This window comes from Syngnathoides biaculeatus, chromosome 10 (genome assembly GCF_019802595.1).
Source record: "Syngnathoides biaculeatus isolate LvHL_M chromosome 10, ASM1980259v1, whole genome shotgun sequence".
NCBI lineage: Eukaryota > Metazoa > Chordata > Actinopteri > Syngnathiformes > Syngnathidae > Syngnathoides > Syngnathoides biaculeatus.
The window spans coordinates 27,248,323-27,272,528 of NC_084649.1; the positions used below are offsets into that span (position 1 = coordinate 27,248,323).

Sequence of the window (24,206 nt, forward strand, 5' to 3'; positions counted from 1 at the left end):
GTTCCAGATTTGCAGTTCGCCTGTGTGGTTATACATCTTTTTTTTTTTTTTTTTTTTTAAATTCCCCAAGTACGAGGCCGGCTTACGCTCGTTTTTGCACGGGGGTGCGGGTGGGGGTTGGGGGGGGTAGTGGGTGACACGAGGCCACGAAGGGCACCAGAGACCCGTCTGGATCCGCGGCGGCCGAGGGAGAAGTCGACTTTGACACCGCTGCGGCTTCGGGGAGCGTTGGCGCCCCCCCCCCCCTCCCGGGAGGGGAAAAACTACCGTCAAAGCCGCAAAGACGAAAGGAAAGTGACACGAAACGTGGGCAGCGGTGACAGCCCGGCTCAGGTGCGCCCCGTGACCCGTTCCTAATGCCGCGTACGGATCGCTCGCCGCAAAGATGGCGACGCGGCGCCGACTCCCACGCGGATCAGGTGCCGGACGAGCGTGACGTCCAGCGTGGAGTTCCACGTGACGGCGTGTGTTTAGCGGGGGGGGGGGGGGGTACAGGAAATATGACTTTATTGCAATTTAAAACGATTCCAATGTGTCCTAAAAACGTCTCCGTTTTGTCTGAATGTCACCCTGCTTTTAAAAGACGGCCAGATTTGTCATGTCAAATTCACGTCTCAGTTAAGGTTGGGGAGTTTCTATTTATGTCATTTAAGACAACCTCGTACTTGTTGTTTTCATCAGATGCAAAAAAAAAAAAAAAAAGAAAAAAATTCATCTGGGAGACATTTCGACCCGATTGGAGGGAAATTGCATTTTCACCCTGATTAAAGAAAGTGACATCAGTTGAAGGAAGCTTTTTCTTGTTTACATTGATTGAACAATTACAGAAATGGCCACGATTGGCAAAACAAGGATTTTTATCATTTTGCGTAGCACGGCAGAAGAACAAGACGGAGATTGTTTGTGCAATTTGACTGTTGGGGGGTTTCGGCAGCAGGATGTTAAAAACCTGACGAGAAAACCAGGATCGTGTTGTTTTACTGTCCGCGTGGCCCACGCACGTCCGACCCCCCCCCCCCCCCCCCCACTCGCCGATACACTAATCCTACACGACACACGACCTCAGGTGTGCCGAGGAAAAAACACCTCGCACGCAGACAAATTATGTAACCTGTCCAAACTTTTCCCTCCCAAAGTTGCACTTTGACAATTGATCAAAAACGCTTAAAGCGACCCAGCAATGCTTTCATCGGCAAACAATTCATTCTTTTGAATTGGGATTAATGCGGCAAATATGCCAGACGTTTCACGAGATTTTGCTTTCAGATGGTATTTTAAACTTGTCACGCTTTGATACAAACCTTGGCTTTTTTCGAAATTCCCACCGAGGACGATGCAAATATTAGCTTTGACGCTATTCGCTTGGCCATCTCTGGCATTTTGCATTGTTTGTTAGCATTAAGCTAATTGTACTTGCTGTACATGTCTGATGCTTGGCTTGACCGCAAAAAAACAAACGGCGTGCCGGTTGGGGTCCCCGGGGCCTGCGTTTGGACAACCCGGCACAACAGCCTCCTGGATGCCGGCCACGAAAGACGTTTGCGCGCCCGCCCGCCCGCCCGCACTCTTTACTTTATTCACGTCTTGTTTTATTCTGTTCGATTGCTCTCCTGATAGTTGCTTACTTGCGAGCCCCATCAATTGTTACTATGGCAACGGCGACTTCACGTCATGACTGCGCAAACGAGCGAGCATCAGAACGACTGCGTGCACGAAACTCACTGGGACGCCGTCAATAATAGATGCCACTGATAGTATACATTGTACATATCAGCACTCCTCATTGCGTAATGTTTTCTTCCAGTAACGATATAAAAATAGGACGGTAAGACGAGCATTAGAGTCAAATTGCATCAGTGCACTGACCTAAATTCTTCAGCAAGTAACACTTCATTCTGGCCATTAATAAAAAAAGGACAAAACGGACATTAGGAAGGCTGAGAAGATAATACACAAATAGTCATAAAGCAGAAATAAACATTCTGGTTACTGGCGCTGCATCATAATGAGAGCCGTGACTGTTAAACAAAATATTCTGCTAGCATTCACATTGTTCTGTTGTTCAGTTTTTCCACTTTAAAAGAGTGCCCCCCCCCCCCACACACATCACATCGAAGGCATCGGCCGGAACGAGGCAGGCTGTCAACCGACAGCAGAGGTGCACGCACGTTTCGCACGTGCTCGCTTTTTATCCGAGACGAGACGGCAACAAAGTGGAGATTGCGGCGCGCGACACGAGAGCAACACGATAAGGCCAAACAACAACAAAAAAATGTTGCGATTCCGATTTCCTACATTTCAAACTAGGCTCAGGGTTTTATTATTATTATTTTTTACATTACATTATTTTTGGACTCCAACTCCAGCGCACGGTGCCGCCATTTTCTTGTCAGTTCTCATTAATTCAGGCTCTCCCGTGCATAACCAGATCAAAATTCATAAAGGCTTGGCCCAACGAACACGAAACAATGTCAAAAATCGGACACGGCAAAACACGGAAACGTAATTTGACTTTGATCTGGCTCAGTAACGGACGCTATGACGTGGGACGCCAGCCGGCGCTCGCGCATATACTGTACGTACACAACAACAACAAGAGGCTTAAAAACACGACGTAATCAGCGCAGAGGAAGTGGCAGACGGGCACGTCGCCGACTGCTGTCAAGCCCCCGACATACCGTCCCTCTGTGCTATGATCGTACGTGATTGTATTCAGATTTTTGTTCTTAATGACTGCTCAGATACTGTCGCTCACACTCGTATTGTTACGTGTACATTGTTGATTTTTATACAAAGGAAATATATTTATGCTTCACATTCCTAAGGTGAAAAAAAAACATAATCATGAAATCTGTTCTCATTTACAAAGAAAAGCAGTTTTAAGTGTCACATTGCTGTGCCAAATGTGAAACGGTTCACTATGTGCTTTGGTTTTTAGGTCGGGGTTCGGTTCAAAGCAAAATATGAAATCACGTTGAAAATGCCACATAAACCTTGATTTTGAATCCTTTTGTTTGAATTTAATAGACGTCACTGTTTGGTCGTGCATTCCGTTGCACTGTTTCCTTCGCCAGTACGGTCGCTGGGCGACGCCGATCAACAGCTCGCTCACGCGTTGTACTTTTGACGGCCTTCCAAACCGCCGTTCGCCAATCGCATTTCAGTTTTTGCAGCCCTCCCGAGACTTCAAACAAAAGTCATATACGAGCGAATCGCCGCACCTTGACAAGCACCAACGGAAGACTTTGGCTCGTAATTAGACCCGTTTTACCAGATGTGAGGCCGTGAGCTAATAACCAAAGTACATACAGACTTGTGACATTTGGCACGTACCATTACAGCCTTCGGGTATGGTAATACTGTACCCGGTTTAGCCGATGGAAATTTAGCAATTGTAAGCAGAAACACGCTGCGATGGGCACAATCCGGCGCAAATGCGGACTCGACATCATAACTCAAACGCGATTAGCGGCAGCGAAGCTAAAGATGTCGCACGTAAATGTCGGCGCTCAACAAGTGCTCGTAACCCGGCAAATGCCTCAAATTGTGCAGGATAACAGCAGCGATTGTTGCAGCCGACTAATTGCCGCGCCCGCTAATTGTGCTCCGTAAAGACAACAACGAGCGCCGTAATTATTTCCTTTCAAAGGGAATTTCACGTCGGCGCCGACGGGAGGGGCGCTCGGCGGGCATTCAGCCGAGAGGTCGTGGCGCGGAAGAGGGAGGAAGTGGCTTCTTCGTCGTTTCAAGGTGAGCTTGAGGCAACACGGACGTCCGCACGCTAATCGGAAGCCCTTCAAATGTTTCCTGCCGTAAATCTGCAGCATGCTGACACGTCTTTAGAAATTGCAGACTGGATTGAGTGGCGAAAAAAAATATATAAATATGGGGGGGGGGGGCGAGGCCACCTTCGGTCCCTCCCGACGACGAAACACAAAGGGAAGATAAATCAAGCTGTCAAAACGGTCGGCGGATCGAGCCCGCCCTTCCCCTCCACGGTTGACTGATGCCAAACGCTTAGCGTTTATCGAAAACGATATCCACAAGGAAAAACATCCCACAGTCTGAGACGATGTTTAATTTAATCAAGTGTAAGTGAACTTTCACCAAAAAGAAGAAGAGAAAAAACAAAACAAACAAACATGAATATAAAAATCATGCCGCTCTGACAGATAATCCGCTTTGCCGGAAACGCTCCCAACAGGATTAGACCCCGAAGGGGAGCTGGGATGCATTTTGCAGAGGCCAAAGAGGGACAGAGAGAGAGAGAGAGAGAGAGAGAGAGAGAGAGAATATCAACCGGGTGGCAAACACGGCGGAAGGAACCGATCGAGAAGTCAGATATACTGTACTGTCGAAAATAGGAGGCGAAGATAAAAAAAATACAAATTAAAAAAAATCAAATAAAAATACGTGAAAACTTGAAGTGAACTCTCTCTGCCAAAGGCGGCAGCGGGAATAAATTGTCATTTGCTGTGATGTGAAGGAGATTGGGCTGCAAAAATGCAACTTCAAAACAGGACTATAATTTAAGAAATTCTTTGACAGCCACGTGAAGAGAAAATTCCTTCAAATGTAAAATGTTTATATATTTTTACATTGTGTAAAAAAAAAAAAAAAGTTTTTTTGGGGACGCTGGAACAGGTTGATGGCATTTCCATTGATTTCAAGGGGAAAAGATGTTTTGAGATGTTTGCCTTTTGAGTTAGAGCCGCGGTGACAAAACTAATTGTAGTCATTCTCCTGGGGAAGCAGCACCGTTTTCAAAACTTTGCGTCTCGAGTCACCCAAGGCGTAAACGTCACCGGAGACCTGACGGACAAAGCTTGCAAATGTGACAGCGCGTCATGTTTCCTTCAACTTCACTTCCATTTTTCAAGACTTGAATCACTTAATGGTGAGCGAGCATTTGCTCGGGATGTCGTGAAATATGAGGCTGAATAAGTGATACGTTCTCTTTTTCCCCAAACTTCATTCTGTGCGAGAGAAATGTCGCCCGGAGGTTTCGCAGAAGGGTCTTCACGCGCGCCTCCACTTTCTGTCGCGCTTATCCTCATTTGGGTGCTCACTCTTCCTGACGTCACAATCCTGCCAAAGCGTCCGATAACACAGCAGCGGGTGTCGGGCCGAGCTAAAGCCAACAAGCCGCCGGTGGGGGTGTCGCTCAAAGCTGGAGCCTTTGATTAAGCGCCGCCATTTGCAGCCTAATGCCCCTGCCCTGAATTATTCAAGTCCAAGTGGAGCGGACGCGCAGAGGGCGGGGAGGGGGGGTGGGGGGTTCGGCCGGCTCGTGCATCCACGCGAGCTGGCTAAGTGCGTTACCCTAAAAAAACATAATGCAATAAAGCTCGGCCATGCATAATGGAAGGGAAGCCGGTCGAGATCAAGCAGCGGCGGGTGGGGCGGCCTCGGCGAAATGGCCGCTGCCTTATGCCCGGGCACACTCCACCTCCGCACGCCGAATTATGCGCCGGCACGTTTGTATTTCGTTCCTTCGGGCGGAATGTGACAAAGGATTAGGAAGTCATCAAAGGGCGCGGCGGAGGAAAGAAGTTTCTACAACTTTCCACCGTCGTCAGACGCTAATATGTTGCGTCGTGTCATCAACAGCGGCTCTCACCTCCCCGCCGTACGCATAGTGCACCGCTTCACTGAGCGCGTTATAGTCAAAGTCGAATTTGCTACTTCTTTTCCTTTCGGCTTGTCCCGTACATGGTCGCCACAGCATGTCATGTTTTTCCATCTAAGCCTATCCGGTGCATCTTCCACTGCCCTCGTGTCTTCGTGTCCTCCCTCACAACGTCTGTCAACCTTCTCTTCCTTGGTAGCTCCATCCTCGTCACCCTCCTACCAATTTAGCCGGGAGCTGGGATTTGAATCCTTAATTGCTTCAATGATTTACGTGTGCCCCACTGACATGCCCCATAAAAAGAAAAACCCCACCTTAGGCGATTGTTTAGGCACAGTTCAAAGAAAACACCCCACCCTCCCCCCCAAGACCGATGAGAGAAAAAGGTGGCGATGGCGATGGTGCTGTTGCTGGGGGTGGAAGAAAAGAATGCAAACAGACAGCGTGTAAATAAAAGTGTTCAAACGGAGCAGAGTGCCGTTAAGCATGCATGAGCCCGTTTTTGAATTAGTCTCCTTGATCTGGCACGGATGGCACAACAGGCAGAATACGAGATGACGACAGCCCAACTTTTTTTTTGGGGGGGGGGACGTGGGGGATAAAGAATCGGACGAGGGATGACGCGTTGTTATTATACTGAGAGGTGTTATTCAAAAAAAAAAATGTAAATTCAATTGTCCTTACAATAACGGACTCAAGATCCGTTTCAGTGGTAAAGTAGGGGAAGAGCATCTCTGTTGTTGCCACGACGACCAACTATCACCCAGGCTAGACACCACTTGCTCTATTTCAGTGTTAGCATAGATGCTAACTTTACAGGAGGGAATACAAAACCACGACGAACAAAATCTTTGCTTCAAAGCTTCTCTGAGATCATAAAAATGTATACCCGAACGCCAGATGTTTTTAGCCAATACTAGTAATAATACGGTAATATGGGTGGAGGAGTCAGGCATGCCTCTCAGCCACGGAGTTGAAGTGGGGCGAGATGGAAAGATGATTCTCAGCAGCGCCGGGTGCATCGATCCAATTATCCATAGTACAGCTAACATGTGCGCATCGGACCAATACTAGCGTGATGAGCTTGATCCTGTCGTTTTGGTTTTACTCTTGCATTTTGCCTATCAACGTGTGTGTTGTCCCCTAATTACGCCAAACGTCTGTGGCTTGGCTGTTTCCGTGTTGCGTTTGCGTACTCGGTCACGGCTACAAGGCGGCGACACAACTTGTCATCTTGTCACAGCGTGACGCTGACCGCCTACAGAAAAAAAAAAAAAAAAGGCCCGCGGGAGGCCAAACAAGATGTCATCGTTTCGCAAATATTTACTCGCCGCCGGCCGGAAGAGGGGAAAATAGATTTCCTTCTGGACGCGCGGCTGCTTATCGCGCGCCTTTAGCGCCGACAAAAACGCGACGAGGGGGCCGGAGCGGCGATCCATTACAGCGACGGCAGGCGGGTGCCACGGTCAAAGACGACGGAGCTGCCGCGCGACCGGCGTGTGAGCACCCAGGCACGGAAAGCGCTCGCCACCTCCCGCCAACCAGCGCTCGAGTGTTTGCTCGTCCTGCCGAGTTCATTAAGCGCAACTCTGTCTTCGCAGCGCCGGCGCCAAAGCGACACGGGCGGCGAGAAAAACACACAACATTTGTTTGTTCTCACACCGTGTCGGCATCTGTGCGCGAGGAAGAGGAGGAGGAGGAGGAGGAGGAGAAAGAGCGACGACGGGATGCGCTTCGGAGAGCGCAGGCGGCATCCTTCCTCCTTGAAGTCAAGCAGGGTTCAGATACTCGACTGACGCACCAGATTCACCGAAGACTTGGACTGAACTGCGCGATCGCAAGCACAGTAAACCACACGGGCTGAGGAATCCAGTCAATTGGATCGCATCCGACTACGTTCGGAATCGCGGCGCAAACGTTGTTTGTTATGTACCTTGTGTTCAAAGGTCACGCTTCAAGTGAACGGGGGAAAACACAACGGCGAAAATGTTTGGCTTTTTCAGTAAGCGGGAACTTTACCACATTAAGAATTAAACAGAAAATTGCTAACAAACTCCCCGATAAGTGAAAAGGTTCCTGAAAAACAAACAATGTGTCAAACAATGACAATGAGCGAAATATTTAATGATACGCGGCTGCGTAAACATACTGTCGAAAACATTTACAATGTGAAAAGCCGAGAACTTCCTGTCCCTTATCCACAATAATCTTGGAGTTCTTTGTTTCTCGTCCTTGGCCCGAACACATCAATATTAATATCCTTTATCATATCAGAAGCCCGGGAATGCACCGGAATGGTCACATTCAGAATAGAGCCTCCTTGTCTTCCAACACAAAACGCCGAATAACCGTCAAGGTTTGATGGTACGCATAGTGAAAGCGTGCTTCTTCTTCTTCTTCTTGTTTTTTTTTTTTTTTTTTTTTTGGCCGCTAACACCTTTAGCTTCCTCGCCAAAGTCGAAGCCTCCGGCAGGATCGTCTCGCCGGCTGAGCTCGGGCCGCGCAAATCGCCGGCGCCCGTCGTCCGAGCGATTTAGTTGTCGCGAAGGCTTCGACTTTGGCGAGGAAGCTAAAGGTGACGTCGGCGGCTTGAAAAAGAAAAAAAAAAAATGGCAGAGGAAGAAAAGCGAGGACAAATTTGCCTCTTTTGATTCTGGAATGCATCACACACCGGGTCAAAAATATTCCAATAAAAAGGAGACACTTTCTTTCAAATTTCATGCGTATGGGCTCGTATCACAAAGACTCGAATTTGTGGTTTTGTTTATGACAACTGAATTATACGATTCTTAGTATAGAAAGTAATGAAAACACATTTTAGAGTGACGTTTTTTTTTTAAATTTGTTTGTAATTTTGCAGGCTATTTTTTTGGTACGTGGACGGGACAAACTGGCTCATCGGGACTCGACAATTGTAAAATTCATTTTCCATTGCACCACAAAAGGAAAAGTGGAAATCCATTCCAGCAGGATCAAATCTGCGTACGGTGCAGCAAATTAAAGGGAACTTGCTTGCCACCAATATGGGAAGCCACATTTAAATATGATCAAAATAGAAACTAAGGCCATACACTTTTTTTTTTTTTTTTTTTATTCAGGTGGGCAAATTAAACTACAAATCGACTACGAGCAAAAAGAAAATATAAACTTCTCTTAAACGTGAAAAATGAGTTTAGAGTGTGGTTTGTGCATTTGTAAGCTAGCAGGCTACATCCTGGTGTACAGAGAACGTTAAAAACTCATTTTGGAGTTGACGCCAAATGACTGAAATGCTGAAAAGAGACGGAAAACATCCCGTAACAACGGTGAAAATAAATGCAGACGATAAAATGATGAAATGGTGTCAGTGTGTTAGTATCCAAACTTTTTTATGTTTCTAGTCCAAGAGCCAGGAGCGGCGTAACTTGGCGCATCTCGAACTTCGATGGTTTCGATGACTCCGACATGACTTCCTGTCCTAAGTGTTGAATGAAACCAGTTGAATCCCCCACCGAAGGCCCAAGAACCAAACGCGTGACCCGCCAGAGGTTCTCGACGTACCCAAACTAGTGCAACCCTCCGTTAATTGAGCCTCCTGCCCCGACATTCACTTTGGTCGGCGCGGTAAATAACGCAGCGCTCCGCCGTGCCTTGACCCGGTTTGATAACCGACTTCTGGCTCCCTTCGACGTCCACTGAAATCATTTATCTCCCACTCATTACACTAGCGAGAATAATCAGCACGGCGGACCGAGCAGAACACGTAGGCGAGGGGAGATCAGCGGACGACATCAAAAGCTTTCTCCCGGTGCATTTTCCACGAGATTATCCGTCGCCATCGCGCTCCCGGCGACGAGAGCCGGGACGGGGGGGGGGGGGGGGCCGTAGCGCGTCGCGGCGGCGGGAGATCGAGGCGCACAGGTGAGTTGTTCTGGCCGCGATTCCGCAAATCAGCCGGCGGTGCGTTTTACGCCCCGGCCCCTCCTTTTTCCTCACAGCTCCATTAGAGGTTCATCTATAATAGACGTGCCGCTAATTAAGGGAGAGTTTCCTGCTCCCAACATTGACAGTCGAGAGAGTTTCACTGCTGAGGGCGGAGAAAGAGGACGGGAGGGAGGCGAAAGAAAGGAATCGCTTGAGCTGTCGACAGGTCTCCAAGGCGAGCAGGGCTGAATGCGCACGAGGGGATTGGGAAGAGGGCTGACCTTTCGGGCCGACGGCTCGGACGCGACGGAACGCCGCAGACTGCGCACGCCGTGTGACATTTGCTTTATCGGCAGGCACATCACACGCCAGATGGGAGAAGTTACGTCTCTAAAATGCTGCTTTTTCTTGGACAACTTTTCCGAGGGACGAGGAGAAAATACAACCTCCCATGTTGTAATAACAAGCTTGATTTAAGATTGCCATCATTCATTTATGCAGTGACCTTCCCTTGACACTTTCCAGTCATCATCTGCAATGGGTAAAAATCTGCAATTCACAGAGACCAGATAAGAATTTTCTTTTTGATTTGAAAAAAAAGCCACTTTTGCATTTTTTTCCCCACCACGTTCGCCACCCTGCGCTGATGCCATCAAAAGGAGACATCTCATCTCATCTTCTACCCCTTTTCCGGGTCGGGTCACTTTAGCAGGGATACCCAGACTTCCCTTTCCCCGCCACTTCATCCGGTTCTTCCGGAGGGATACCGAGGCGTTCCCGGGCCAGTCGAGAGACACGGTCTCTCTAGCGTGTCCTAGGTCGTCACCGGGGTCTTTTTCCGGCAGGACCTGCCCAGAATCCCTGACCGGGGAGGTGTCCGGGTGGCATCCGGATCAGTTGCCCTCAGCCACCTCATCTGGCTCCTCTCAATGCGGAGGAGCGGCGGCTCGACACTGAGCCCCTCCTGGATGAGCGAGCATCTCACCCTGTCGGGTAAGGAAACTAATTTCTGCCACTTTTTTTCCGGGATCTTGTTCTTTCGGTCACGTCCCACAGCTCACGCCCATAAGTGAGAACTTTGCCTTCCGACTTTGCTGCCTCTTTACCACAACGGACTGATACAAAGTCCGCATCACCGCAGACACTGCACCGAATCTCGCTGTCGATCTCCTGCTCCATTCTCCCCTCACTCGCGAGCGAGACCCCAAGATACCTGAAGTCCTCCGCTTGGGGCAGGATCTTATCCCCGAGTCGGAGAGGGCACGCCACCCTTTTGCGACCGAGGACCGTGGTCTCAGATTTGGAGGTCCGGCTGCAACCCGCTCCAGTGAGCGTTGGACATCACGGCTTGACGAAGCCAAAAAAAGCATCTCCAAAAAGCAGAGATGTGATACTGAGACCACCAAACCAGACCCCCTCTACACCTCGGCTGTACCTAGAAATTCTGTCCATAAAAGTTATGAACAAAATCGGTGACAAAGGGCAGCCTCGGCGGAGTCCGACTCTCACCGGAAACGAGTCCGACTTACTGCCAGCAATGCGGACCAAACTCTGACACCAGTCGTACACGGACCGAACCGCCCGTATCAGGGGTCAAGTCGCTCAACGGTGCGCTAAGCTCGACTTCGACGACAGCAGGAAGGTCTGGCAGTCGAGTCTCGAAGCACTCGACTGCGGCGCATTTTGTGCAACCTGCAATTTCAGATCAATTCCACGATTCTGACAAACAGCTCAAAGGAGCATCGGCAAAAAAGAAGATGAAAGAATTTTCTTGCAAACACATCCAGTCACACACAAGAGCTTGGTGTTCCGCCTTATTAAATTGACTTGTGCAATCCACGATGGGTGTTATCAGTCCATCTCATGGCTTTTATTCTATTATCATTGGAAGCCTGCGGGCCGCCGTCACTATGGTTACAATAACAATAAATATGGACGGTGGCGAACACGCCTCAGACAGCGAGGCCGGGTCACGTCTCCGGGCCGAGCGCTTCTGACCCCTTCCGCTGACCGGTTCGCCGGATTAATTTTCCGCTTACAATTAACACGGCCCAATTTGAATAAAACGGTCGCTGCTGGGCTGCCGCTGATAACAGATATTTCATAACCACATTGAAATATTGTCTGCATAAAACCTCACCGCTGGCCAAAATATGTGGCTTTCTAGCAACAGAAAGAGCAATCATAACAAAAGAAGATAAGAAGACACTGAAGAGGAGACGTTGCTAACATTAGCTGCTAGCGCTAGTCAGACCATTTTGACGACAGTAGTTGAGTTTTTGTTTTTTTGCTATTACTGTTAAAAAACACTACAATTACCTGCACACGTTGCATGAACTTGATAAGAATTTCACGGAATGGACTTCAATGCTAACATTAGCTGCAACTCCTCTCTCGGTATCTAGACAGTTATTCCTAGAGACAGCAGACAGAAGCACACAAGGACAAAATACTGCATGGTAAGGACGTTACTGTCCAGCTATTGATTGGTCTGAAATACTCCCGTAGCTTCAAACTGTTAGCTACATCAGACTCAGAATCAGCTTTATTGGCTAAGTAAGTAAACAACACAAGAGGGCTTTGTCTTGACATTTTGCACTTGTTTGATCATTAAGAATGTCAAAATGTGACTGAAAATCGCCCCAACATGAAAGAAAGACGAAATTCCAGGCAGCGGAATCAAAAGCTAACAGTAGCCGCTACTGCTAGTGAGCTAGCAACCAATGTGTGTGCGCGTGTGTACCTAAATAAAGGCATCGCTTACTTCTAAAATACTTCCATGTTATTAATGCCTGACTTCTTTAAATACTGTTAAATATACCTTGAAATAATTTTTTTTGTGGTGGTTTTAACATGTTGACACGCGACCCTAAAACTGATCACTTTGATTCAAATTGTTTTCGTGGGAAAAATGTGTTTTTTTTTTTTTTTTTTTTTCCAGATTTCACTGTATTTTACTTGGCCGAGAAAGAAGAAAATCCATCTTTAACTAAGGGGCTTCTTCTTTTGCCAATTTAATGAAAATCGTCTCGCAGTCAGTAAAACAAACCATTCGTCAAGGGGTGACGCAGCGTAAAAGGAAGGTGAGGGAACAAAAGTGTGTCAGCACACGCTGCTGGCTCAACTGGATAAAATAGAAAAGCGTGAAATCAAACAGAATATATCCCCGCGGCGCCCGGAGGGCATTTTCGCCAATTGCGGAACGGCTCAACTTTCCGCCACTGCAAACTGTCATCTAACGCTGGCCACATTTTCAACGTGTATTTTATTCATTTCGCCGCTCGCCTACAAACACGCGGACTCTCCTCCGATGAACAATTTATTCCCCTCGCCCACACGACAGCGAGCTCGTCCTTGTCCCCTCTTTGCCGCCGAGCGGGAAGCTAAATTTCCACCGGGTGGCGAACGACCCATCACGACGGACGATGAATATTTCAGGCTTCAATCTCGCATCCGGACGTCTCGTCACGGAACATCACCTCCGTCGGCCGGGGAGTCGTAAAAGTCCACAAGACGCCGACTGAGGCGGCGAATTAAAATGACAACTCCTTGAAGCCGAGAGCGCATAAAGACAATCGGGTGGAATTTTCCAACGTCCCTTCTTCCGATCAAAGTCGACGAGCACCCGATTATCTTGATGTCAGGTGAAAATCCCGTGCTGGTGGTGGTGGTGGTGGTGGTGGTGGTGGTGGGGGTTCCTTCTTTTCAGAAATGTGTTGACTATTCCCAGCAGCAAATCCTTTTGTGTTTGTGGTCAACTCACAAGAGTTCAGCCAAGCCGCAAAGTCCGTCATTGCGAGAAGAAGGCCGACCAAAGCCAATCGCAGAACCAGAAGCGATTGGGCCACGTTTAAGTCAGCCATGATGTCAGCGGAGGTCAGATGTCTGGGAAAGATTAGCCCGATTGGTTATTCTGTGATGCCGGGTGCGGTAAGCCATTTATTTCTCTCCGTCCATCCATTTTCTCAGCCGTTTATCCTCAAAAGTGTCGCGGGAGTGCTGGAGCCTATCCCAGCTGTCGTCGGCCAGGAGGCGGGGCACACCCTGAACAGCCATTCGAAGGGCCCTCGTGATCTTAAAAATGCCCTCGAAATATCCTAAAAGACAACCCGAGGCGGGAAACTCCTCTCGCAGCGTTTTGTTTCGCTCAAGTTGAACATGGAGCCTTTCTTGTGCTACGGCGGCTGCATGACCTACTTCTTTATGCAAAATAGATAAAAAAACTACACGCTTGGCCACTGGATCTGTAAGATCTCGCAATAGACGCGAGCAGCCCGCGCACGCCACCCTCGTTACACCTCTCGATGCCGCGAGGCCTACCGGGAAGAAAGCACGAGCACCTAAGCGGCTGGTTCCCCCGCTGTTCCGCACACGCCTCCGCAGTCGAAACGCAAAACCGCACGATCCCAGGGAACACGGGCTCCGTTCCGGATCCATGACGACTGAAGTCCAAACTGCAATTTCTGCTCGATTTTGCCGTTATTGGGTTACCTTCATTACCTGAAAGGATGCGTCTGTTTTACGCCAATATTAAACACCTTCCCAGCTGTCTTTGTCAAAATACCTCAAGGATCAAGAAAAAAAAAAAAAAAAAAAAAAAAACTTTCGACACTATACCGTATCTTAATCTTGTGCAAGTGACGTTTGGGAAAATGGGAACTCGGGTAACTGATTAATGCGAAGGCTTACCACCGGTTACCGTTGAGTTGTTTACTAAAACGTCTTCGTGGACCACCAAATAGCGAGCGCAAATACGTCGGCCAACGGGTCGGCAACTTCCCGAAGGAATCAAGGAGCTTCCGCAAATCGGCGCGTCCAACATGTCGAGCTCCCGTACGCGTCGGACGCGCAGGCGATACGCCGGTCGGCGATCGGACCCTCTGAACGGGACACGGACGCACGGCGAGTCCAACGAGCGTGTCGAATGCGACGCTGACACTTGTGCTTAATTCTCCGCGGCCCACCTGGGCCCGGCCCGGCACGGCCTGACAGCAGAGGGCGAGTGCGTGGAGATTCAAAATGACATTTGTCTTCCTCCATTGCGTCTTGAGATGGACTAAGAGGATGTCAAAGTCTGACTAAGAAGCTTCCAATTCTGCTCACAGCCTCATGCTAACACGATGTGTTTTGAATTCCGAATTGTACGGAGGTCCTCTGGGGTTCTTGCTCAGTGGGAAGACAAGAGCCGAATTGCAAACTGACCTTGTGACATCACATGATCGGAGCGAGTTGGGCAAGGCGAGCGTATATCAATCCAGAACGGGCCTAAAGTAGGTTTACACTCGCAGGTAAACGACTTCAAACCTACTTGTGGGCCGGGCTGCATATTGCCCTGGCTGCTCAGTGACCCAAGAGAAGAATATTTCCATTTGCTGTACAGTACGACCTCGGTTCTCGACCACAATCCGTTCCGGAAGGCGGTTCGAGAACCGATTTGTTCGAAAACCAAATCAACCGCCGCGCGAGTTGTGTTACTTCCGGGTCTCTTTCGGGGGTTCCTTCGAATTGACAATAACAAAGCACGTCGCGGGTGGGTCAGCTGGTCGGGCCGCGCGCGTTCTGTTATTTCCGGGTTTTGTTGGGGGCGCTCGAGTGCCGATTTTCGTTTGAAAACAGAAGCAAAAAAATCTCGAAATTTTCGTTCGAAAACCAAATCAACCGCCGCGCGAGTTGTGTTACTTCCGGGTCTCTTTCGGGGGTTGGTTCGAATTGACAATAACGAAGCACGTCGCGGGTGGGTCAGCTGGTCGGGCCGCGCGCGTTCTGTTATTTCCGGGTTTTGTTGGGGGCGCTCGAGTGCCGATTTTCGTTTGAAAACAGAAGCCAAAAAATCTCGAAATTTTCGTTCGAAAACCAAATCAACCGCCGCGCGAGTTGTGTTACTTCCGGGTCTCTTTCGGGGGTTCCTTCGAATTGACAATAACAAAGCACGTCGCGGGTGGGTCAGCTGGTCGGGCCGCGCGCGTTCTGTTATTTCCGGGTTTTGTTGGGGGCGCTCGAGTGCCGATTTTCGTTTGAAAACAGAAGCAAAAAAATCTCAAAATGTTCGTTCAAGAACCGAGGCTGTACTGTACCTACAATGGGAAAATTGTTCACGGTTGTTCACATAGAGCGTCGAACAAATTAGATGTGGAGCAAATGGGACGACTCCGCCAAGGTTTGACTTTATCGCTTGTCTGGGGAGATGCGGCAAAGTTTTGGAAAAAGTTACATCAACATTTCCTTGTGATTGGCTGCCAAACTCGCCCCTTCGCCTGTCAATAACGTGAAATAGCGCAACTATAAAGCAGCTCATTTCTCTCTCGCTGCACCAGACAGACTATAATCTATAATGCATGAGGGCCGCTCCAGCGGCAGCTGCTAGGAAACGAGCCACATCCAATACTCTGCCGCAAACACCCTCTTTACAACACCAAAAATGATCATAAAAGCATTAACATGTGTCACGCATATGCGAGGACGAAACCATCAAGGACTTTGTATTACCGGGGGGGGGGGGGGTGCAAAACGTCCCGCCCGAATGACGGCGGCGAGCGACTGTGAGGTGGGGTGCTCTTAATGTTCGTCAGCGTTACCTCTGCGGTGCATTCAGCTAAGAAAAGCTGCCATTTCTGATTAAAAGCAATTTCAGGTCCAAACTCAATGGAAAAAATTATTTGTCACAAGTCACGAGCACGACAACGCTGCCAGGCAGGATAACGCTGGAAGGGAAACTGCAGTCCAATAAGGAAATTGCACTCCAGACGGGATTGAAGGAAGAGACGGCAGACTGACATTTATGGGTTTTTGTTTTCTAAAATAGTAGCTTGTTATGCCATCTACCAGATCTGGTGGGGCATCGCGTCACCGACAACGGAAGCGAAAACGGACGGAGCTCGTGCACGTGACGTCACCGATTTCACGGCGCCATATTGCCGGTCAAAAAGAGCCGCTCGACAGTGTGGGAGACGTTCAACCGGAGCAGAATATTTACACTTGTTGCGCTGTTGGTTGTCAGAACAGACGAGATCAAAGAGATCATTTTATGGAATACCAGCAGAAAAGATTAAACGTGATGGATGGTGCCCAACCAAACACACACGACTGTGTAGCGATTGCTTCATTTCAAGTAGGAAGCATTCTTCTCAATCTCAAATTACCAAAACATATTTATCATGCCAAGTTGGCTCATTTGAGAACAAAATAAAAAATGAAAAATTTAAAAAAAAAAACAGGGAGTCATCTCCAATGTACACGGAAGCGTGTTGCGGCCACATGTTAAACTTCAGTAAACCTCTCCCTGACAGACATTTTTTTTTTTAATATGCATTGTTCTCAAATGAGTCCAATGTGTATTTAAAAAAAAAGAAAACCCGTCGATCGCAGTGGTCTTTACATAGGTTAACGTGTGGCCGCAACACGCTTTCGTCGCTGTCTTTTTTCCCCCCCAATCATAGTTAATGAATGCGAGTTTGTGTAAAACCAGGGGTCATTTATTGAAATATTGGTATTTGTATTGAAAAAGATTTGAGTGGCTCCATCATTATTTATTCTTGATTGAGAAGAGATCCAGCGACGAAGTATTTGCATGCATCCAGACTTTTCTACGCTTTCAAACTCTTGGCTGTAAATCTCGACGACTTACTCACCAGATCCACGCGTACATACATCCAGTTGTCCAAGACAAGCGCAAGCGGGTTAAACAGTCCAATTTCTTATCAGCGAAAACATCGACTTCGGCATTAAATCTGGGTCCCTCTATGCCAAGTGTCTCTCATTTTTCCACGTACCTTTGTTTATTAACACCTTCTAAATGTTTGACGGTATGGGACAAATCTCTGGGCGCGTTTTCGCGCCGTCTCCGACCGACTTCGCATTGAGCAGTGCTTTGCTAGACCGGCAATATGGCCGGTCACGTGATTTCGGTGACGTGGGTGCACGAGCTCTTTAGATCGGCAGGAAGAGCAAAGCGCCATTTTTTTGGGGCATGTTCGTTTCACCCAAACGCCGTCTGGTGGGGCGCTGCATCACCCCCCCCCCCCCCCCCGCCGATCTTGACTCACAGACATCAACAAGTCCTTTGAAGGCGAGCGCTGGAAAAAAGCTGATTGGTGCGTGTTGTAAAGCTGCAGGCATTCAAACGCCACAGAATGTGCGAGTGAAAAAAATGTGTCAGATTGAAATGAGCAGCAGTGGTCTGCCTCGAGATTTCCCCTCGACCCCCCACCCCCTTTCCCTTCCCTCTCCTCCCGGAACCAGCCACAGAAAAACATCGGCAACTTTAAGTAGGTCAGATTTCTTCGTACAAGATGACGAGTGCATATTGATAAGCCCGCTCACGTGCAACCTTCCCGCATCTACGTTGCGTTCTTCGTGTGACTCAAAGGGGGAGGTTTGTTGTCAACACAGGAAACCCCCCCCCCCCGGCTCAACAAGAACATGGGGGGGGGGGCTCCCCTGCCCTCCACACGCTGCCACATGAAGCGATGATTGTAATTACAGCTGATCTGTACGACAAATGTCACGTTCTGTGACCAAGTTGGTAACGTAATTCAATCGCGCTGTGCATCAAATCAGTCCCCCCCCCCATTGAAATTCATTGAAAGGCCAGTCACGCGGGTTCTGTCCTCCATAAACACCGCCACATTTTTGTATTTTTGCCTTAAAAAAAAGACACAAAACTGCAAAACATGGGAAAGAATTGTTGTTGTTTTTTAAAAAGTGTAATTACTGGAGGTGCTATAGTACGACTTTACGGGGCGGGGCTTAGCGAGTGATGTCGGGAGCTAAGAGTCAGGACGTTCCTACGCTAGCTTTAAAAAAAACACACACACATTCAAGCAAGTGAGATGATGAAATCCGTGTTGCAGTGCATTCATCGGCGCCGCCCCGCGAACGCTCCCGCCCACTCTGGGCCGTGACGCGACCCCCGCAGCGGATGTAACGGACGCGGCTGTGACCGTCATCCGTCCGGACGGGCCACGCATTGAGGCCGCGGAGGTCGCCGCCGCCCCGAGGAGGGCCCGCGACCGCGCTCGTCTCGAGCCGGGAGTTGACGACGGCGCGTGTCGTGTAGTGAACCGGAGGAGAGATAGCGGAAGAGGACGTTTATTACAGAAGGGGAGTTTCGTTCCTACGGCGGCGACGTCACCAAATTTGTATGGATCAGCATCTGCTGCAGGTCTAGCACGTGACCCCTTGCCTATTTCGCAGTTATTTAAGAATCCACGTAATGACATTTATTTTGCCGTTCCCTTCATTTTCCATCGTTCTTTTCTCTCACGGTTGCACGTTTTGGGATGTGGGAGGAAACAGAGCAGAGAGATGTTTAGATTTGAACCCAGATCTCTTGACTGTTATCCACACATACAAACCACTAACACGTAGTCACGTCATTCACAGTCGGGACTTCCACGTGTGTATTTTCAACAGCTCTTGTTGTCATTAGCATCTCGGCTAACCGGTGACTATCACGGCCGGCTTTGGGAAAGAGGTGTCGTACATGCTAGCTGGCTAGATCGGCAAACAACCAACCAGAACCGTTCCCACCTAAAGACTTGTTTTAGTATTCAGTGAACACAATCGGGATGTTGTTCAAATGTTGGAGGAAACCAGAAAAGCCAGAGAAACACCACACAACATGCGGAGTGAAACTTCGCATTAGCCGTTAGCGCAGGCGATGCGCCCGGCGAGCGTTTGGCGTCCCGGCGCACGCACACCGAGTTAGTTGGGAACTAATTAAGTTTATGCTTTCGCTGGCAGGCCGGCGGATTGCTCGCTCGCGTCGCCGCTTGTTGATTTACGCGCCGTCCTCAAGGACAATCTGTTTCCTCCGCCGCAGAAATGGGAAGAAAAGCCAAAGCCGTTTCAACGCCAGCTGGTTGGGGGAAGCACAGATCATCAACAAACACCCCCTTTCAAGTTGACTCACTCTTAAAAGTCCACAAACTCCCGAGTGTCGCATTGCTTTTTGGACTCAAATCAGCCGAGCGGACTCGTTTGCAAGTTCTGAACAAATCCAAGCTAACATCGTAGGAGCTTGCTTCTTGCGGTAGATACCAAAGCTATGTGAAAAAAAATATCGTCTTCAGAAATGTTTCACCACTATCTCAAGAGCCGGTTTCGCAAAATAGGGAACACTTCGTACGGGACGGTTCGCCAATTTGATTTTTTTGGGCGGATTTGGGGAATTTGGTTACATTACTTGCTTAAAACGCACCGAAAATCAAAACATTGTTTTCCATTATTTTGTGGCATCTTGGTGTCTTGGAAACAATTTGAAGTTAAAAGTTGAGAGCTTCATTTCAACAACATTAATAACATACACATGAAATTAAAAAAATGCATATAGTTTTAATACATTAAGTCTATTATTAGACCAATTGAATTTCCCCTCTGGTATGGTCTGACTATAATAATCTAATCATCGTCAGGTGTGAATCTTTTTTTATACACAGATGAATGTTTCTTTATGTTCATAACGTTTAATACACTGTAGAGAGCAAAAAAAAAAAGAGTAATAACGTACCTTTCAAATAATTGTATGATTAAAGTGTGTCAAACGGAGTTCAATAAATGCTTAAAAAAACATATATATATATATATAATATATATATATATATATACATACACACACACATTTCAAATTACCCCCCCCCCCCCCCCTTTTTAAGCATCAAAAAAATATTTGCCATCTTGTGTATAAGTGAATGTAAATCTTCTTCTTCTTTTCCTTTCGGCTTGTCCCGTACGGGGTCGCCACAGCGTGTCATCTTTTGCCATCTTAGCCTATCTCCTGCATCTTCCTCTCTCAACACCCCAACCGCCCTCATGTCTTCCCTCACCACATCCATAAACCTTCTCTTTGGTCTTCCTCTCGCTCTTTGGCCTGGGAGCTCCATCCTCAGCATCCTCCTGCCAATATACTCACTCTCTCGCCTCTGAACATGTCCAAACCATCGAAGTCTGCTCTCTCGAATCTTGTCTCCAAAACATCCAGCTTTGGCTGTCCCTCTAATGAGCTCATTTCTAATCCTATCCAACCTGCTCACTCCGAGCGAGAACCTCAACATCTTCATTTCTGCCACCTCCAGTTCAGCTTCCTGTCGTTTCTTCAGTGCCACCTCTCGTCTCTAATCCGTACATCATGGCCGGCCTCACCGCTGTTTTGTAAACTTTGCCGTTCTTCATCCTAGCGGCGACTCTTCTGTCACATAACACACCAGACACCTTTCGCCAGCTGTTCCAACCTGCTTGGACCCGTTTCTTCACTTCCTGACCACACTCTCCATTGCTCCGTATTGTTGACCCCAAGTATTTGAAGTCGTCCACCCTCGCTATCTCTTCTCCCTGTAGCCTCACTCTTCCCCCTCCACTTTTCTCATTCACGCACATATATTCTGTTTTACTTCAGGCTAATCTTCATTCCTCTCCTTTCCAGTGCATGTCTCCATCTTTCCAATTGATCCTCTGCATGCTCCCTGCTTTCACTGCATATGACAATATCATCTGCGAACATCATGGTCCAAGGGGATTCCAGTCTAACCTCATCTGTCAGCCTATCCATTACCACTGCAAACAGGAAGGGGCTCAGAGCTGATCCCTGATGCAGTCCCACCTCCACCTTAAATTCCTTTGTCACACCTAAGGCACACCTCACCATTGTTCTGCTGCTACCATCATACATGTCCTGTACTATTTTAACATACTTCTCCCCACACCAGACTTACGCATGCAGTACCACAGTTCCTCTCTTGGTACTCTGTCATAGGCTTTCTCTAGATCCACAAAGACACAATGTAGCTCCTTCTGACCTTCTCTGTACTTTTCCACGAGCATCCTCAAGGCAAATAATGCATCTGTGGTACTCTTTCTAGGCATGAAACCATACTGTTGCTCGCAGATACTTACTTCTGTCCTGAGTCTAGCCTCAACTACTCTTTCCCATAACTTCATCGTGTGCCTCATCATCTTTATTCCTCTGTAGTTCCCACGGTTCTGAACATCCCCTTTGTTCTTAAAAATGGGAACTAGAACACTTTTCCTCCATTCTTCAGGCATCTTTTCGCCCGCTAGTATTCTGTTGAATAAGTTGGTCAAAAACTCCACAGCCATCTCTCCAAATTGCTTCCATACCTCTACCGGTATGTCATCAGGACCAACTGCCTTCCCATTTTTCATCCTTTGTAATGCCTTTCTGTATAAGTGAATGTAAATATGGCTGAATAAAAAGAGTGACTGAGAACCGCATGTGCAGAGAGAAAAAAAAAAACTAACATGTCTTTCAAATCATTGATTAAAGTGTGTCAAACGGAGTTTTATATATATATATATAATATATATATATATATATATAATATATATATATATATATATATACACATACATATACACACACACACACACACACACACACACACTTCAAATTATCCCCCCCCCCTTTTCAAGCATTAAAAAAATATTTGCCATCTAGTGTATGAATTAATGGAAATATGGCTGAATAAAAAGTGACTGAGGACCGCGTGGGCAGAGAGAAAAAACAAGTAATAACATATCTTTCAAATCATTGATTGAAGTGTGTCAAACGGAATTAAATATATATATATATATATATATATACACACACATACACACATTTCAAATATTTCCCCCTTTTTTAAGCCATAAAAAAGTGTGAATCTTTTTTTATACACAGATGAACGTTTCTTTATGTTCATAACGTTTAATACACTGTAGAGAGGGAGAAAAAAGTAATAACATATCTTTCAAATCATTGATGAAAGTGTCTCAAACAGAGTTAAATATATATATACACACACACACAGAACACACATTTCAAATTACCCCCCCCCCTCCTTTTTAAGCATTCAAAAAATATTTGCCATCTTGTGTATAAGTCAACGGAAATATGGCTGAATAAAAAGAGTGACTGAGGACCGAGTGGTGTAATTCGAAAACCTTCTTCCCACTTGATTCTCTCTCTTGAGTACCTTTTGTTTGTGGCCGGGTTTTTGTTTTATTGTTTTTTTTTTTTTATGTGTGTGTGCGCGTGCGGGCTGTCACCAACGATAAATGAGACCCCCCCCCCCCCCTGAAAAGCTGAGCAAGCCAAACAAATCCAATAAGGCTTTGTCGCTCACGCTGTTTGTCATTCAGCGATATTCTCTTCTTCTTGGCCACGACGCCACTCCCCTCCCGCCGCCTGCCTGACGAGGCGCCGCCATTGTTTACCTCTTCAGACAAAATGGGGGGGGGGGGGGGCGCCGGGTTTAATAAACACACGCCACCTCGGGAGCCTAAAGGGATGCTCGGGGGGGGGGTCACCGTGGCGGGGAAACATCCGTCAAAGACGGACGGCGGCTTTGAATGCAGATGAGGCCGCCGTACAGTGAAGTCCGCTCTGTCGTCTGCTGGTAGCGCCTCCAAAGAAGGGCGTAGTTACATTTTGGTCAGGATTTAGAAGCGTCACTCGAGCATCACAGAGAGGTGGCAAAAGTACTCACACCCCGTTGTTCAGTCGAAGTAGAGGCCAAACTCGCTCAGCTACTTTTCGTGAGTATGTTTTGAATTCGGGTGAACGCCAGAAGCTCGGTAGGCTGGTTGCCACGCACAAATCATTCCACGTCAAACGATCCTCGGCTATTGGCATATTACTATCAATTTTTGGTTTTTGACTTGGCGTCGTCATCCTCCACAGAGGTCGAAAAGCACAGAATAGTAAAAAGTCATCCGGGAAAGAAATTGACTTCAGGATTCTGTAAAGTAGTGGTAAGCAAGTACTTGATTATTTCCCCGCATCGGCGTCATGGGAATCATCTGGAATCCCCCCAGCGCCAAGCAGCCTTCTGCTCGTCATCCTCCACCAAGCAGGAAGCAGCAACTAACAAACAGATGGCCACACAATATTCCGCTTCACCGTTTGTTCGACAATAAATGTACAAGATGGATTTATCGGTTGCTGATTAATGGCGCCTTGAAGCAATTAAGGCGAAGTGGAGTGTACGACTACTGCTGGTAGCAAAACCTGCAGGAAAGATGGTGAGTTGGAGGCTTTGTACGCCTTTTGAGTACATGGACAAAAGAATGTTTTCATAAAGAAAATTCAACCACAGTTGGGTCCACACAGGAAAGCCGGAGCTGAGATTTGAACCCAGACCTCCAGAACGATACAAACGAGCTTCTTGTTCTTTGGGGGGGGAAAAAAAGTTTCCACCTCATTCCATCACAAAAATATATGAAAAGTATAGTTTCGCTCCAGCATATCGTGACCGTAACACCGACGACGACAGTGCACCAATTTTGACGGGTAACAAGCTTTCGGACACTCTAACGAGTCCAAATGTTCCTTTTTGTAACGACTGCTTCCGCAAGGTGCTTCGACCTTGACTCTTAGGAAAGCAAAGGCGCAACGTCCTCTGCGGCAGTCTTGACATTTCAGTCTTCTTCGCGGTCCTCATTAGGTCGTGTTTCTGCACTCCTCGCGGGGGCCTCCAGTGTTCAACCAAACATTTGCAAATCTTTCCAGAACAACTTTTTGTTTGGATTTTTTTCCTAATCAATGCACAAAGTGCAGCCCATGAAGGGACGCTTGGATGGATGTGCCCGGGGGAACCAGTCCATCGGACACCTTTTGGACCAGGAGAATGAGGTTGTAAAAAGTTTGGAACGCAGCCAGCGGTCTTCCCGCACGAGCTTG

The 24,206-nt window shown here is 47.7% G+C and overlaps 1 protein-coding gene and 1 long non-coding RNA gene across 5 annotated transcripts in view; one reads left to right on the forward strand and one right to left on the reverse strand.

Moving 5' to 3' along the window:
* Nucleotides 1-24,206, reverse strand: part of LOC133508084 (membrane-associated guanylate kinase, WW and PDZ domain-containing protein 3-like) — a 118,077-nt gene that overhangs the window by 59,559 nt on the left and 34,312 nt on the right. The gene's annotated exons all lie outside the window — the stretch shown is intronic.
* LOC133508087 (uncharacterized) lies at nt 2,588-8,963 on the forward strand. The gene is made up of 3 exons (XR_009796976.1): nt 2,588-2,698; nt 3,650-3,750; nt 7,231-8,963. It is a non-coding gene; the product is annotated as an uncharacterized LOC133508087 (long non-coding RNA).